Here is a 13,906-nt window from a genome sequence, read left to right on the forward strand (position 1 = left end):
TGTTTAAAAGTCCAAAAAGTCTAAAAACAAACAAGAATATAGTCCTATTATCATGAAAAGAAATATAAAACAAAAAAAAATTCATAAATTCAGCCTAAAATGAGTTAATATTCTTAATTAGCTACAAAATAAATTAAGGCAAGCCTATGAAAAGTATATTGAGTTTTGCCAAAATAATGGTCCAAAATATATTGGAGAAAAAAAGGTAGCAAAAACAATGACAAAGATGATTTTTATTATTATTGTTTTAATAATAGGCTTAAACTAGCTGAGCATTAGTGCTAAAATGTTCTGCAGAATTTTGGCTAAATTTTGCCAAATAATGTGGTGATGAAAGTTCAGAGCTTGCCACACAGTTCATGAACAGTTAGCAGAACAGAAATACCTGATTGTTAGCCAGAAGTTATTTAACTGGAAAAGTACTAAAATGGACCAAAAGTATTGTTCAGTCGGCAAAAACTTTCTTCTCATTTGTTTAGACTTACATCTGTTATATTTGCAGGAGGCCGGGCAGATCCAGTAAGAGTTGCTCCAGGCTCTGGCCCAGGAGAAGCTCCAGGAAACATCTGTAAACCTGTGGACAAGATGGAGGTCACATCCTTAATGCAGAAGATGTCAACAAAGAACTAGGCTGTATGAACAGCAGACATGTATATTTTTATATAATTATTATATAAATATGTGTATATACAGATATGTATTTAGATACATGTGTATCTAAATACATATATATTTTATTACAAACGTTGTGATACAGAAACAGATATATATGTGTATATAAATATATACATACTTGTATTACTGTCACCTACTGGGTCATTTTTCCACTGCAAGTGACATCACTGGGGAAAAAAAAGAAAAATTCAAGCAAATAAAGTGAAAATGGAAAGTGAAAATACTCTCTATGGTCAATGACAGGATATGTTTTGTATAATTGTATCCATACTATTTCAACAAGATTTAAATGCACGGTCACCGTGACTCCACGTGGACCTGTAGCCGCTCTGCTTATCTCACAGTGCACTGTTGCTCTGACTTTACATGTTGCCAGTGCTGATTGTGTATACTTGACTATGTAGATCACACAGCAGCAGCTTGCAGGATAAGAGTGCTGTTGTTGGCCCAGGCTGACTCCTCCCTGCCTGTCAGTGCCAAGCAGAGATGAGCTTGTGGCCCGTTCTGTCTGCTGTTAATCCTGCCTGTTCTGCTTTGACAAAGCTCCTGTTTGAACAATGGAGCTGTCTTCTTGTCTGCTAATTTAGGAACAAACATTTGCCTGCGTAGCAAACAAGCTCTCCCAGGAAGTGCTATTAATAGGATAATTAAGCAGACGGTAATGAGCAGGATTACTGCTAATTATGACAAGATTTGTTTTGGCATTTGGCTGAGAGGCAGCAGAGTGTAAAAGTCTGCACAGGAGTTCATCATTGCACCATGCGATCAGGCACCTGAGTAAACAGGCTGGGACTCACTGGAGGCACAGATGTGTTGCACACACATTTGTGTGTCTGTTTTTTGGGGGGTGTTGGTGTTAAGGACAGTAATTGCATGTCATGCAATAACTTGTCAGCGATGTCAGTCCAATCAGACACCATGACTTTATGGCTTGACACTCCATATTGTGGAACATTGGCTATGGTGTGATATTGAACCAGATGTTTAGGTTTGAGTCCGAGGCTAAACCAGTCGACATGTGATCAGGTTCAACCCTACATATTGGTGTGCCATCGCTGTGGGATTGGCAACGAAGGATGTCTGTATGATATACTAGCATAAACAATTAGCTTCTTGGTCTTTGCTAAGTAAAATGCTAATCACAGCCTCGTTAATGTGTTCAGTTATACAAAATTCCATGGTCACAAAAAGGTGGGAAAATCAGCTGTTTGTAGATTGTTTCTACATCCCCATGTAGAAACAAATCTCTACAGATTACTGATGGGCTTTATGGCTCTTTACATTTAGATAAGTGATATTTAGATAGATATTTAGAAGTGATTGGTACAAAGTTGGATTTGTACCCACAACCTCATCCAGTCAAAACTATTATTCTTATCATTCTAAATGAAAACCTTTTGAAACAGTATACAATAACAAGAGCAATCGTAATTACTACAGCTAAAATTGAATTACAACCTACTAATTCATCACTTGACGAGGCATCTGATTAGAAAGGACGACAACAGAATAAGTAATAAGCACTGGACAGAATTGAACTGAACCCAGATTACATTATCAGCGTCCTCTTAAAACCACAGCAGAGACATGGCTAACAGTCATGCAGTTTGTTTGGATCTATTTGCGTGCATATGTCTCTGCAGGATGTCCAATAAATCCAATAAATCGAGTTATTGTTATATTGTGTTTATGAGATGAATGGGTCTATTGTTTGAATGGGAAGAAGATGCTGCAGTGGAGTCCATAATCAAATCTTAATACATTCAATTGTTTAAAAAGAATAGAATTAGACATACATATATTATTGTAATATAATGTTTGAAGGAGCCGTTATTGAGTAAGAGATCATATATACACATACACATATACAAATATATATGCAAAGCCATTGTCACCCACCTGCTACTAACCACATGCAAAGACATTGTCACCCACCTGCTACTAACCACACTGAGTTGGTGAAACTGTTTTTTTTGTTTTTGTAGATGAGAAAGAGGCTAAAAGAGCACATCATCTACCAGATTAAAGGCTGGATTATTATTCTGTGTATTAATACAGCGGTCTAAAGAATAAAACCAAGTCGTGCCTTCATGGAGATGAAACCACAGCTCGTACAAATTTAATCCAAAAGTGACAACAAACAAGCCTGGTTGAGATGCAGGGACATCTTAATGCGATTGTTGCTCCAGCTCAGACAGCGGGTCGCCTGCATTAATTCAGGCCACATGGCCCAGAAACAGCAGATAAGACAGCTGAGTCCAGGATTTAGAGATTTGGCTTAGCCTCATCTTCACACTGTTTCAAAGCAGGCAACGTGACCTCCAAATAATGTCAATGGTAAACAAAGTTGCCGACAGGCTGAAGGTGCTGTTCACATGGAGCTGAGCTACGATAATGCGGTCGTAATTCTCAATTAGACCATTGATTTTTCTGCTTTCAAACACACGGCAGCCTTTTCACAGAAACTCTTTTTCTTAAGTCGGAGGAGTGAGGAATTACAGAAGGGGCGAGGGCTTTAAGGAATACTATTTCAGAAATAACGCCGCTTTACTTCGCCCAACATGTACTTGTGGAGATTAGGAAATAATCTTTCTGCATTTAGTAAGAGCCTGGGAGAAGGTGAAGCCCTGTGTTACTTCAACTCCTGATTATTGAATTACTTTGAGGATAAGGATAGTGCCACTTTCACACTTTACTTTTTTTTTTTAAACACAGTACATAAAACGATACCATGAAGTAAAGAAAATCTGCTGCTCATATTCTTTGCTTACTCCAAAATACCTGAAACTGCATTTGACAGACAGGACATAAACATGATATACTGCAATGCAGAAAACAATCATTTATACCTGTATCAGGACCATTTCAATTATCAAAGGGCTTTGCACATGACATGTTTGTTTGTGATCCATTTATTTAGAGCATGATGAAAAGCACACGATTCACAATCACGGCCCACATGACGCCCTGCTCTGTTCTCAAACATTGGAAATCCCTGACTTCAATTTGTGTAATCCAAAGCCCTTGCATGAACTTCATCTTGAGCTACAGCTTTCAAGGGGGTTTGTGGAAGTTAAAGTCTCAGATCAGATTTGAACAGATTAGAATTAAGAGTTGAAAGTCTGGGAGGGGTGGATATGAGGATTTGCGCCGCTCCACGAGACGGCCTTCTCAGTGATAAGTTATACTGAGCCACGGGTAAGAGGATTGCCAGCACTAATCCGAATCAAAAGACATACCATGTGAATTACATCCTGAAACAGGTTCTCTTACAGAGATTACGAGAGTGCATGTAAATCCCGTCATACTCTACTTGGCGCTGGAAGATGAGCCAGAAAGAAGGAACACAAACACGCTGCTGTGTACTGCCGACCAAAAACTGCTGGATTCCACAGTCACTGCTTTTTAAACCCCCCTCTTCTCCGGAAGAACACAAGTCCATGATGGTTCCACAGTCACTGCTTTTTTTCCCCCCCCGGAATTCTCCGGAAGAACACAAGTCCATGATGAGAATAATGTGGTCAGCCGCATTTATTTTGACACCACGCATTAGTTTTAAATGAGAACAAGCCTACTGTGGTGAACTGACACCCACGTACACGTAGACAGCGGCCTCCTCACCCCTCCTTTCTCTCCCACATTATTCCACCCTCCCAGCATCACAAAGCTAAGCTGTAGTTCAATGAAGCATTTATTTCTCTTCCTGTTTGACACGGGTGATTCTATCAAGGCATCTGGCAGCAGGCGCTGTAGTACAAGGCTTCTGTTGAGACGTCAAAGAATGTTATTCTCTGCCCAAGTGAAAGAAAAAAAAATAACTTACATTTTTCTCTGCTTTTCCCTCTCTCTTTCTCTTTCTCTCTCTCTCTCTCTCTGTCTCCCCACTAGAAGTACTGAACAAACAAGACTTGTATCCCTGGCCCAGAAATGCTTCAAAGAGCACATGTCTGCTGGGACTGGCTGTGAAATGTAGAGCAGTGCTGCCTGCTTAGCAATGCATTTCAGCCAGAGCAAGCTCATAAGAGCACTGCAGATATTTGGGCAGATGTGTAAACCAGAGAGAGCAAAAAAATATAAGGAACAACCTCAAGCTGTCCTTAACAAACACAAAACTTCAAACCTCGACTTCAAACATTTCCCCCAAATATATATCCTATTTGCAACAAGCTGCAGCTTGTTACTGTAAGTAATTAGACACAATGATCCCACAGAGTTAAAGGTGCATGCTCCCGATAAAACTAATGAATGCTATCACTGCTTAGAGATAGAATTAATCTGTTGAGCTCTCATGTGTACAGGGGAGATTACCCTGCAGACCAAGGCTCGTGGAAATGCAGCAAAGCTATTTTGTCCCGGACTGAATAGATGCAGATTCTTCACAGCACAGAATAAATGGAAAGCACTGAGACGAAAGCAGTAGAAGCCGGCACTAGAAAAACCATCAAGTGGCGGTGCGAAACTCTCTCCGCAGCGCTATGGAGCATGCAAAATAGAGGTCTCTCACTGCAGTATAACGGCTCATAAAGCTGCAAATGGTATTTCCACTTCATTCAGTCTCAGGGCCAGGTTCCAAGCAGCTCCTCAACGATGGAATTGAACCCATTAGCAATCGATTAAAGAACCAGCAGGCAGTCACCACAACTCCGCCTGAGGGGATATGGGATCTGCCAGGTGGGGGCTTGTCGAGCAGCACGGGCCCCTGTGAACAGAGGTTTCCGTCTTTGTTTATGTTAAAGAAATAGCACCCAGCGCTTTAACCTCACAGCCCGCTCCTGTGTGTCAGATTAAGACAATGAGATTGTGAGCGGGATGCGCCGAGGGATTCTGGATTAAGCATCTTACGATGGACAAATCACATCCCTAATGCTGTTTAACACTCGACTGAGAGGCGACAACACCCAGAGGACACCTGCTCCTCCTCCTCCTCCTCCTCCAGAGATTACAGCTCTCCGATTTGATGAGCATATTCATAAGTCCTATTGAATATTTGACCCGTAGTTGTTTACCCAGACCATGAGATATGAATGAGGAACAATTTGACCTTTGGAAAGAGCTTAGAATTTTAATCAAGTGGCCACGAACCAATCTATAACACTGTAATAAAATTAATGTGGAGTCGCGCAATTACTCATTTCTAAAGCACCTTAAATTGATTCCTATCAGTCTATAATACTGCAAATCTGAATTTATTCTCCTACATTATTTCACCGCTATATAAGCTCCATATATAGCAGCCTGTCAGCTTTTATTCTTGGGGCTGACCTCTGTCTGCGCGGGCCTCATAACTGACATTTTCAATTACACTGCAAACAACTTATCAATATGCATGGATTTCCCGGCCAATATCAGAGCAAACAGAGTCGTTGGGAGAGCACAGTCTGTCAAGGGAGAGAAATAGGGCAGACATGTCAAGGTCAGGATTTTGTTAATGAGGGACGGGCCGCTGAATAATTGAATGGGCTGAGCAATATCGACTGTTGAAGCAGAAGCGTTTAAAGCGTTGGCAATCGTTAAGGAAAATCCTCCCAGCACTTTATGTTCCGTGGCAGTAATTTATGCACGGGCATCCAAGCGGGTGCCTCATGGTTCAGAGCACTGAATGCACAAAGCAACGAGTGGATTAGCCGAGCACACTTTAGAAACGGCAACCAAGCGTGCAAGTTATTCCTGTGGATGAAGTGATGGCTCTGGCAGAGCAATTATTCAGCTGTGCATTTTAAATGCATGGACAAATGGCAATGAGGTAGCTCTATGTACCTGGCAGAAATCTGTGAAAATAGCTTAATGTGAGCGGAATGTCAAGTCTCATCGTGATCAGCCTGGGAATGATGTATCCCTGAGAGCGCCCATTAAAATACAGAAGAGCTGCAGCACAAAACAGTGGGCACAGGGAACACACACTGAGACCCTGAATTACTCTAGTACCAATAGTACTGGGCTGTAAAAGTACAGTCCATTTGTCACTTTTTGTACTTTGCGTGCAAAGAGACATGCAGATAGTACTACAATTACTACGCAATGTAGTGATAGTAGATCCAAATGCTGTGCATCCTTGCCAGAGCTAAAGGTGCTACCACAGGAACGACCCCCTCCCGACCCCCTCAGAGTCTGAGATGTGGGACCCATACAGATTAAACTGCAATTTCAATGTGGATCCTATTCTCCAAAGAGCCAGTTTCTAGTTGATCCTATTTCTACTTTGTACCCTTTAATCCCAAGTAATCCTACGTTGGTCCATGTGGGTGGCTGGGATTTTACTTTTGTTTCTTGAAAGGCAATACGTTAGGGCAGAGTAAAAAAAACAAAACAAAAAACAACAAACGGATGAAACAAAATTCAACAGATGGAAATGCATGTAAACAAACAGACATTATTGTGTCGAGGCCAATCTCAGCTATTTTCGTCTGCAGCCTGAATTGCTCAAGCTATTATTATTGTTGTTGTTGTTGTTGTTGTTGTGCACATGCCGTTCTCAGGCCTTTCCAGCCTTCAGCCCTCTCTCCTCTCTGCAGGTACGGAGCTCTGGGGGGCTTCTAATCCCTCTATGTAATTACCACTCCCTGCAACGGCCAGACCTCTGTGTAAATCAGATTAGCTGACCTAAACCGCTCTCATTTCTCTCTTCCCCCATCAAACAATTCCTTATCTACAGCCAGAGAGCTTAACAACACACAGACACCACTTCTCCAACCTGCTGCCCCCTAAAGACATGATGTGTTTATTTGATCAGCACAGGAAAGCAAACAGTTCCTCCATGATACACAAACATGCCGGCGTGGGATGGCCCTGCTGGGTGGCCAGAGAGTAAGGAAAGGGCTGAGCCCAGCAGGGGGCTGAATACACGCGGGACATCAGCTCCAGCACGTCTGCAACTTCCACATCAGGCCATCAGGGGTGGAGGAGGCGAGGCGAGGTGAGGCGAGGCGGATGCAGACAACGCCGTTGCTCAGAGCATTGGTAAATAAAGGTCGACCAACGCGATAGAGATGTATCGCTCCTCTCCTCTCCTCGCCGCCTCCTCACCTCCTTCCTTTCCAATTTATACCGCAGGTCATACATTTACAGCTCTGAGAGGGGGAGGCGGCTGTGTGTGAAAGAGGAAATGCTGCTCTTCAGTGGGAATAGAGAGAGACAGGCTCAAGGAAAGAGGGGAACAAATGAGGTCTGTGATCCTGCCTGTTCCTCCGCCTCTCTCCCCCCCGCCAGCCCCAATCAGCCTGAACCACAGCTCTCAGTGCGACAGCCAGGCCTTTGTTGCCGACTGAATGGAGGTTAAATATCCCTCGAAATCAGACCTCTTTTGCTTTCTGGACACATCGGCAGAGACCCCACCGCCTTTCACATGCTAATGCCGCTGTTTTTTTATTTCCTTTGTATCCATGGTTAGACAGCGGTATCATGCAAAGGAGGATGAATAAAGCAGAGATTTTTTTTCTTTTTTTTCTTCTTTTTTTGCTTATTCCTCCTGTACTCATGTCCCTCCCCCTGTCCCTCTCCCTTTTTTATCACCACCTCTTCTCTTGGAGGCAGCCCACATTCCCTCCCTTTTTTATCACCATCTCTTCTCTTGGAGGCAGCCCACATTCCATCCCCCCTCCTGCAGGGGTTTAAAAAAGCACAGATGGTCTCCCCTGACCTGCTATTCATCATTGTGTCAAAAGCTTTGTCAGAATAATGCTCCGCAACAGCACGCTGAAGGATTTTATTTGTTTCTATCGATGGGGCCTGTTAATTTCACGGACGTCTCATTAGGCTCGAACCACCAATTAATTTCTTTTGTTCTCATTAAACGGCTAATTCTAAACATGAACTGCGCAGACAATGAGTGCTGCTCAGAGCCGGAGCCAGACAGCTCTGCTCCCGCCACGGGGCTGCTGGAGTGTGAAGCAGGCAGGTACGGGGAGAAAATGGAAGGGCAGGAGAGACAGCATGTGATTGGTGGAGGGGTTGGTGTGGGTAGGGGGTGGAGGGTATTGGTGGCAGGAGCAGAAAAGAGGGAGAGAGCTCTGGCAAAGCCTCTGTTAATTTGTAGACACCCTTAACACTAGACATGGAGGGCAACTCATTAACTGCTTGCAGATTTTTTTTTTTTTTCTGTCAGGATCAAGTGGCCCTCAGGAGTAAAGGTTGCAATCATCTGTTAGTGGCAGCAGCCTGCGCTCAGAGCTAACAGAAAATGAAGACGACAGTGACATCAATCAAAAAAAAAACAAAAAACAAAAAAACAAATGGGAACAAAAGAGAAAAAAAACCAAACTGAAGACTGAGAACCACGGTAGTAATTTTTCTATTGAAAGAATATTTACAAAAGACATCTTGTGTCGTACACCATTAAAGCAGTGCAGGCTGTCATTACAGCCAAGGATATATGGACGACGCATAATATCCAGAGATTAGTAGTTGGTTAGACAGCACTGTACAATTTGCTTCAGCCTTGAAGGATCCTTGAGCCTCTCTTGACAGTTTACCGAGGGAATTGCCAGAGCATTGCCTTTTGTCTGCTGGAGACACAGGGGCAATTATCCAGCCTCCTGTAATGTTTCCCTGACTTTAATCTCCAGGCTGAGAGCATAAAGCAGAATGGGTAAGGTTTCAGAGTGCCTCTGGGTTCTATTAACACACTAGTGCTGTTTCTGTTCAGGCCAGGCAGCCAAGAGAGGACTGCAGTTTGACAGACAGGCCTCCCTAGAGCTTTTAGGGAGAAAACATGATTATGTCATAATATATTTTCGAAAAGAGATCCATTTGAAAGATTGCCCCTCTGTCTTTTCAATCTAACATGGCTCTGCCTTTGTCAGGCACAGTGGGAGCACTAGGAATGACAGATGCTTCAATGAACCAAACAGAAATAGAAATAAAGTGTTTTATCTGAGGCAGAAAAATCACCAGGGACCAGAGACGGGGACGAGTAAATACAGTTTGACTTGCAATTTCATTAAATAAGCATTATTAGTCCCTTGTCAAAATCTACTGTTTTTAAAGTATAAACACTCTGTGCCAAAAATAAAGATAAAAACCTCTGAAGTGCTGATAAACACCTGGTATAATTTAAGCTGACATTAAAGCAAACAAAAAAAAAAAAACCCAGCAAAATGGAGCTCTTTGGTGACAAAGAATTTACATACCTCTCTCAATCGACTTCTTTTCAGACCCTGACATATATTTCCATCACCTTTCCGTCAACCTCAGGCGACCTAAAACCTGCAGACATTTTTCTGGTCAAATTTGATGAATAGCTTTTTCTTTGCTCAATAGACTCTCAGAGTGTTTTTAAAGCAGTGGCCCATGCGTCATGGTAACATAGTCAGTTTGGAATACAGTGGGTGCAAGGGACACAGCATTCTGAATTTTTTTTTAGTATTTTGGTTGTTATAGGTTTTAGGAAAAATCCTAAGTTTGCATGTTATGTTTGTCAGATATTGAAAAATATTCATTAAAATATTTGAAAAAATAATTTTAAAATTATATGATTTTTGTGTTTCTCATCAAATTAGAGCATTTTGAAAATAATTTTAAAAATCGTATTTTTTGTAATTTTTTTTGTCAAATCCTAATTCCACATGTCATGTTGGTCAAAACTTGAAAAATGTCATGAAAAGCTTTGAAAAAATAATTTTAAAATTATATGATTTTTGTGTTTTTCATCAAATTAGAGCATTTTGAATTTTTCTTTTTGAAAAATATATTTTTTAAATATTTTGGGTTGATTTCAAAAATTTTGTGCATGTTTCTCATCAAATTAGCACATTTCGATAAATTATTTAGAAGATTTTTGTTAGGGAATTTTTCCTCACAATCTTAATTTTGCATGTCATGTTGGGCAGAAGGTGAACAAAAATGATTAAAATGTTTGGAATTTTTTAAAAAAAAATGTTATCTTGTCTTGATGTTTCTAATCAAATTAGAGCATTTTGAGTTGTTGTTTTTTTTAAATTATATATATATGTGTGTGTGTGTGTGTTGCTACAGGTCTACAAGGTCTCCTCACCAACTGACCTTGTCCAGGGTGTAACCTGCCTTGGCCTGAAGACTGCAGGGCCCAGCTCCAGCTTCCTCTGCATCCTTGAAATGAATAGAATGAAAACTGTGTAAGATCACTGTTATCGTCCGTCTGAGGTCTGACTAATCCTCTCTACATCGCCGTTCTCCTTTAGCTCCCTCAGTACACTGCTCCTACTAAAATAAGGAGAGGCTTGCTCTAATTGGGCTCACCTGCGTCACCACTCCACTGCTCTCCCTCCTGCAGCTGAGCTCTAACTTCCGCTGCGTATGTCTGTACGTGAACCTCAACACTGGGCTACATGCTTTCAAAAACATGGTAGAAACCATCAAACTGAATCTCAATCTGCTCAGGTTAGAAACAGTAGTGGCTGACTTTAGTCAGTGTTTAGTGTTCAAACCCAGACCCTTTCCTGATAAATACACAAAGGCCCTAAAGCAGGTTCTATTTTAAAAACGACACCTTCCCACCTGTTAATCTGTCATCACTCACTGTAACAAGTGCAGACTGGCTTTGTGTCTGACTTTGTGTCTGACTTTACATTTCCTTCCTGCCAGCGTCTGTGATGTGGTAAACTACATGCAGCAGTGTAACTGTGCCTCCACTGTGAAGCTGATGAATGCTTCCGCCGCTTCCACACCCTGGTCCCTCATTCACTGCTGTTTTCCCCGTGTGCAGTTGAGGGTCCGGACGTCTCGTCTACTAAAGACAAAGTGGGCTTCCCTTTAGGCTGGTCCCACTTAGCAAATAAATACTTGCCTGACAAAGACATGTGGACTGAAGAACAACATATCCCATGGTCCATCTGGAAGAACTCTCTTTCGTCTCCCCAACTGTAGAATAAAACAAAGATCTGTTTTCATTGCTTTTCTGATTAATCTCAAAACAACCAGCATCTTTAACTCATTTCTACTGGGACTGTTTTAATAAAAAAACTTTTTTTTTATTGTCAGAAAGCTGGTTGTGTTGATATATTGCACTTCATCGGAGTGGCTTTTCGAATGATTCAGTGTCAGTTCGGTGGTTATGGTTTGCTTTCAGTTAGTCATACCGTGAACTTTTACTTGTTTACAGTCTCTGAGACACACACTTTATCCTAGGTCTAAACACCACAAATCAAAAGGTTATAAAAAAAAAAAGGGAGAGGGTGTAAAACAAAACTGAGCTGGGGGTCAGAGTTGGCCTCGCCATCTCTTTGCAGGGTCAAAAAATAACAGTAAGGCTCAGATTACATTATTACTCACAGTTAGTTGTAGGCTGGTGGTTAATGGGTCAAAAGCGGTCTGTGGGCCAGAGGTTTGGGGTTTGGGATCCCTGCTCTGATAGAAGTGCTTGGATTTAAGTGGATAATCTGAAGAGAATAGAGAAAACACATATTATTATTTAATGTCTTTAAACTTTTAGACCTAATCCTGAATGACGTGAAAATTCAAACATAAAATCAACATTATGATAAAAAACTATACAGGAGCAGCTGCAACAACGACAACAACACAGGGGATGTTGTTGATATAAGGTGGACAGAAGCCTTTCCTCCACTCTGTCTGTACTGAAGGTGACCATGCTTTTAATTAGCTACAAAACATTCATCAACCTCTTACAAGAACTCACCGGCAGATGAAGAGCCGAGGGGAAATCCCACCAGTGTACGTCAACATCGCCATCTCTGCAATTAGTCTCACACCTCCAGCTGCTCCTCAATCAAAGAATGTGTGGGAATATAATTAGTCTGTGAGCGTAACTCAGATGGAAAAAAACAAAACAACAACAAAAAAAAAAACCCCACTATAGTGGTTGTCTTGATCTCAGCATCAAAGAGTGCGTTGTTTTCTTCTTGCAGCATTAGTATCACACAAATGTAATTGCTCTCTCTGGCTAATGAATTATGGGCATATTAGTCGATACTTAGAGCGTATGAAAAAACATTCCGGAAAAATAGTGTGGATCCAAAACAGTTCATTTCCTTCACTTTTGTCGAAACCTGCCCAGCACGGACACTTCCTTGACCCCAATATCTGAAATAACACTCAGTCCATTACTGTGGCTGCACACTCTGACTAAGTCTACACATGTTAAAGTGCAGCATCAAGCTTAGCACGGCAGCGGCAGCGGCAATCCAGTCTAATCCAAATGAATCCGGGTCTCCTCGGTTTGTTCAATCTGGATAGAGGGTGATGACTGCTCTGCTCTGCTGGGGTACTTATCTGCTGTCAGTGGTCGGTGGCAGCACAGGCCTGCTGTTATCAGAGCTCAGCCTGCTCAGGGATTGGAGCGCCCACGGAAAGTAAACATGGAACCTGTCTGTGCTTATCTATCCCAGGAGAGGAGAGAGTGAGTGTTTGTGTGTGAGACAGAGAGCGAAGAAGAGGGTGAGGGTGAGGGCGTGGGTGAGGAAAGGATGCTAAGAAAGAGAGAGAGAGAGAGAGAGCTGTTTCCATGGTAACCTCTTCCTTTAACCCCCCACCATCACCCCTCCCCTCACGAGGAGAACCCTGGTGGTCTTTGTGTAATGCGATTCCACTAGAATGCACTGTGGATTAGAGCAGCACAGCCTTCAGGCCCTGGGCAGGGCAACAGTGAAGACATTATTACCCAGATCAAATGCTGTAATCACTAGGCATTGGGGGCTTTCACATCCATTGGAGATAAAAACCCAGGACTGGCAATGCTCAGGTGATTAGGGGATTATTATTCTGCATTTCAGCATGGTGCCAGTTCCTCACTGTCGGAAAAAAAAAAAAAAGCCCTGATTCACAGTGTGATCCATGGGGGAGGGCAGAAAAGCGGCTATAATAAGAAGCCAGATTTATAGTGGACTGTGATCAATGGCTGGCAGCTAGAACCAAAAACAAAAACAACATTCAAACAGAGCTTAGCATGTGCAAAGCCCACATATTGGCAATACAGACCCTCTTTGAATTTCACTAGATTCTTGGCTCCGACAATTAGCACAGATGTAGAGAATTGGACTGCGCTCTTGTGCTTGGAGCTGAAATGAAACACTTGGGCCACTCTGGTTTTTGAAGCCTGCACTGCAGCCCTCCTCTAAATAGTACATGGCAGCACGGGCTTATGCATGAGAACCTGCTGAAAGCCCTCCATTGAGAGGTAGATCGGGGGAAAGGCGAGACAATGACCCCCTCGGTGTCCGGCAATAGGCACTCAGAGGTGCAACCTTTCATCTGCAGATATTCCACTGTTTGATTAAGTGAGGAAGAGAATTCTACTTGA

The 13,906-nt window shown here is 42.2% G+C and overlaps 1 long non-coding RNA gene across 1 annotated transcript; it reads right to left on the reverse strand.

Annotated features, from left to right (window-relative positions):
- Positions 1-217: 217 nt before the first annotated feature.
- LOC107988665 (uncharacterized) lies at positions 218-10,033 on the reverse strand. The gene is made up of 3 exons (XR_003049860.1): positions 9,801-10,033; positions 794-842; positions 218-574 (listed from the first exon to the last, which is right to left on the reverse strand). It is a non-coding gene; the product is annotated as an uncharacterized LOC107988665 (long non-coding RNA).
- Between the last annotated feature and the right edge of the window lie 3,873 nt (positions 10,034-13,906).

The sequence above is a fragment of the Cynoglossus semilaevis genome, chromosome 6 (genome assembly GCF_000523025.1).
Source record: "Cynoglossus semilaevis isolate Cse_v1.0 chromosome 6, Cse_v1.0, whole genome shotgun sequence".
Lineage (NCBI taxonomy): Eukaryota > Metazoa > Chordata > Actinopteri > Pleuronectiformes > Cynoglossidae > Cynoglossus > Cynoglossus semilaevis.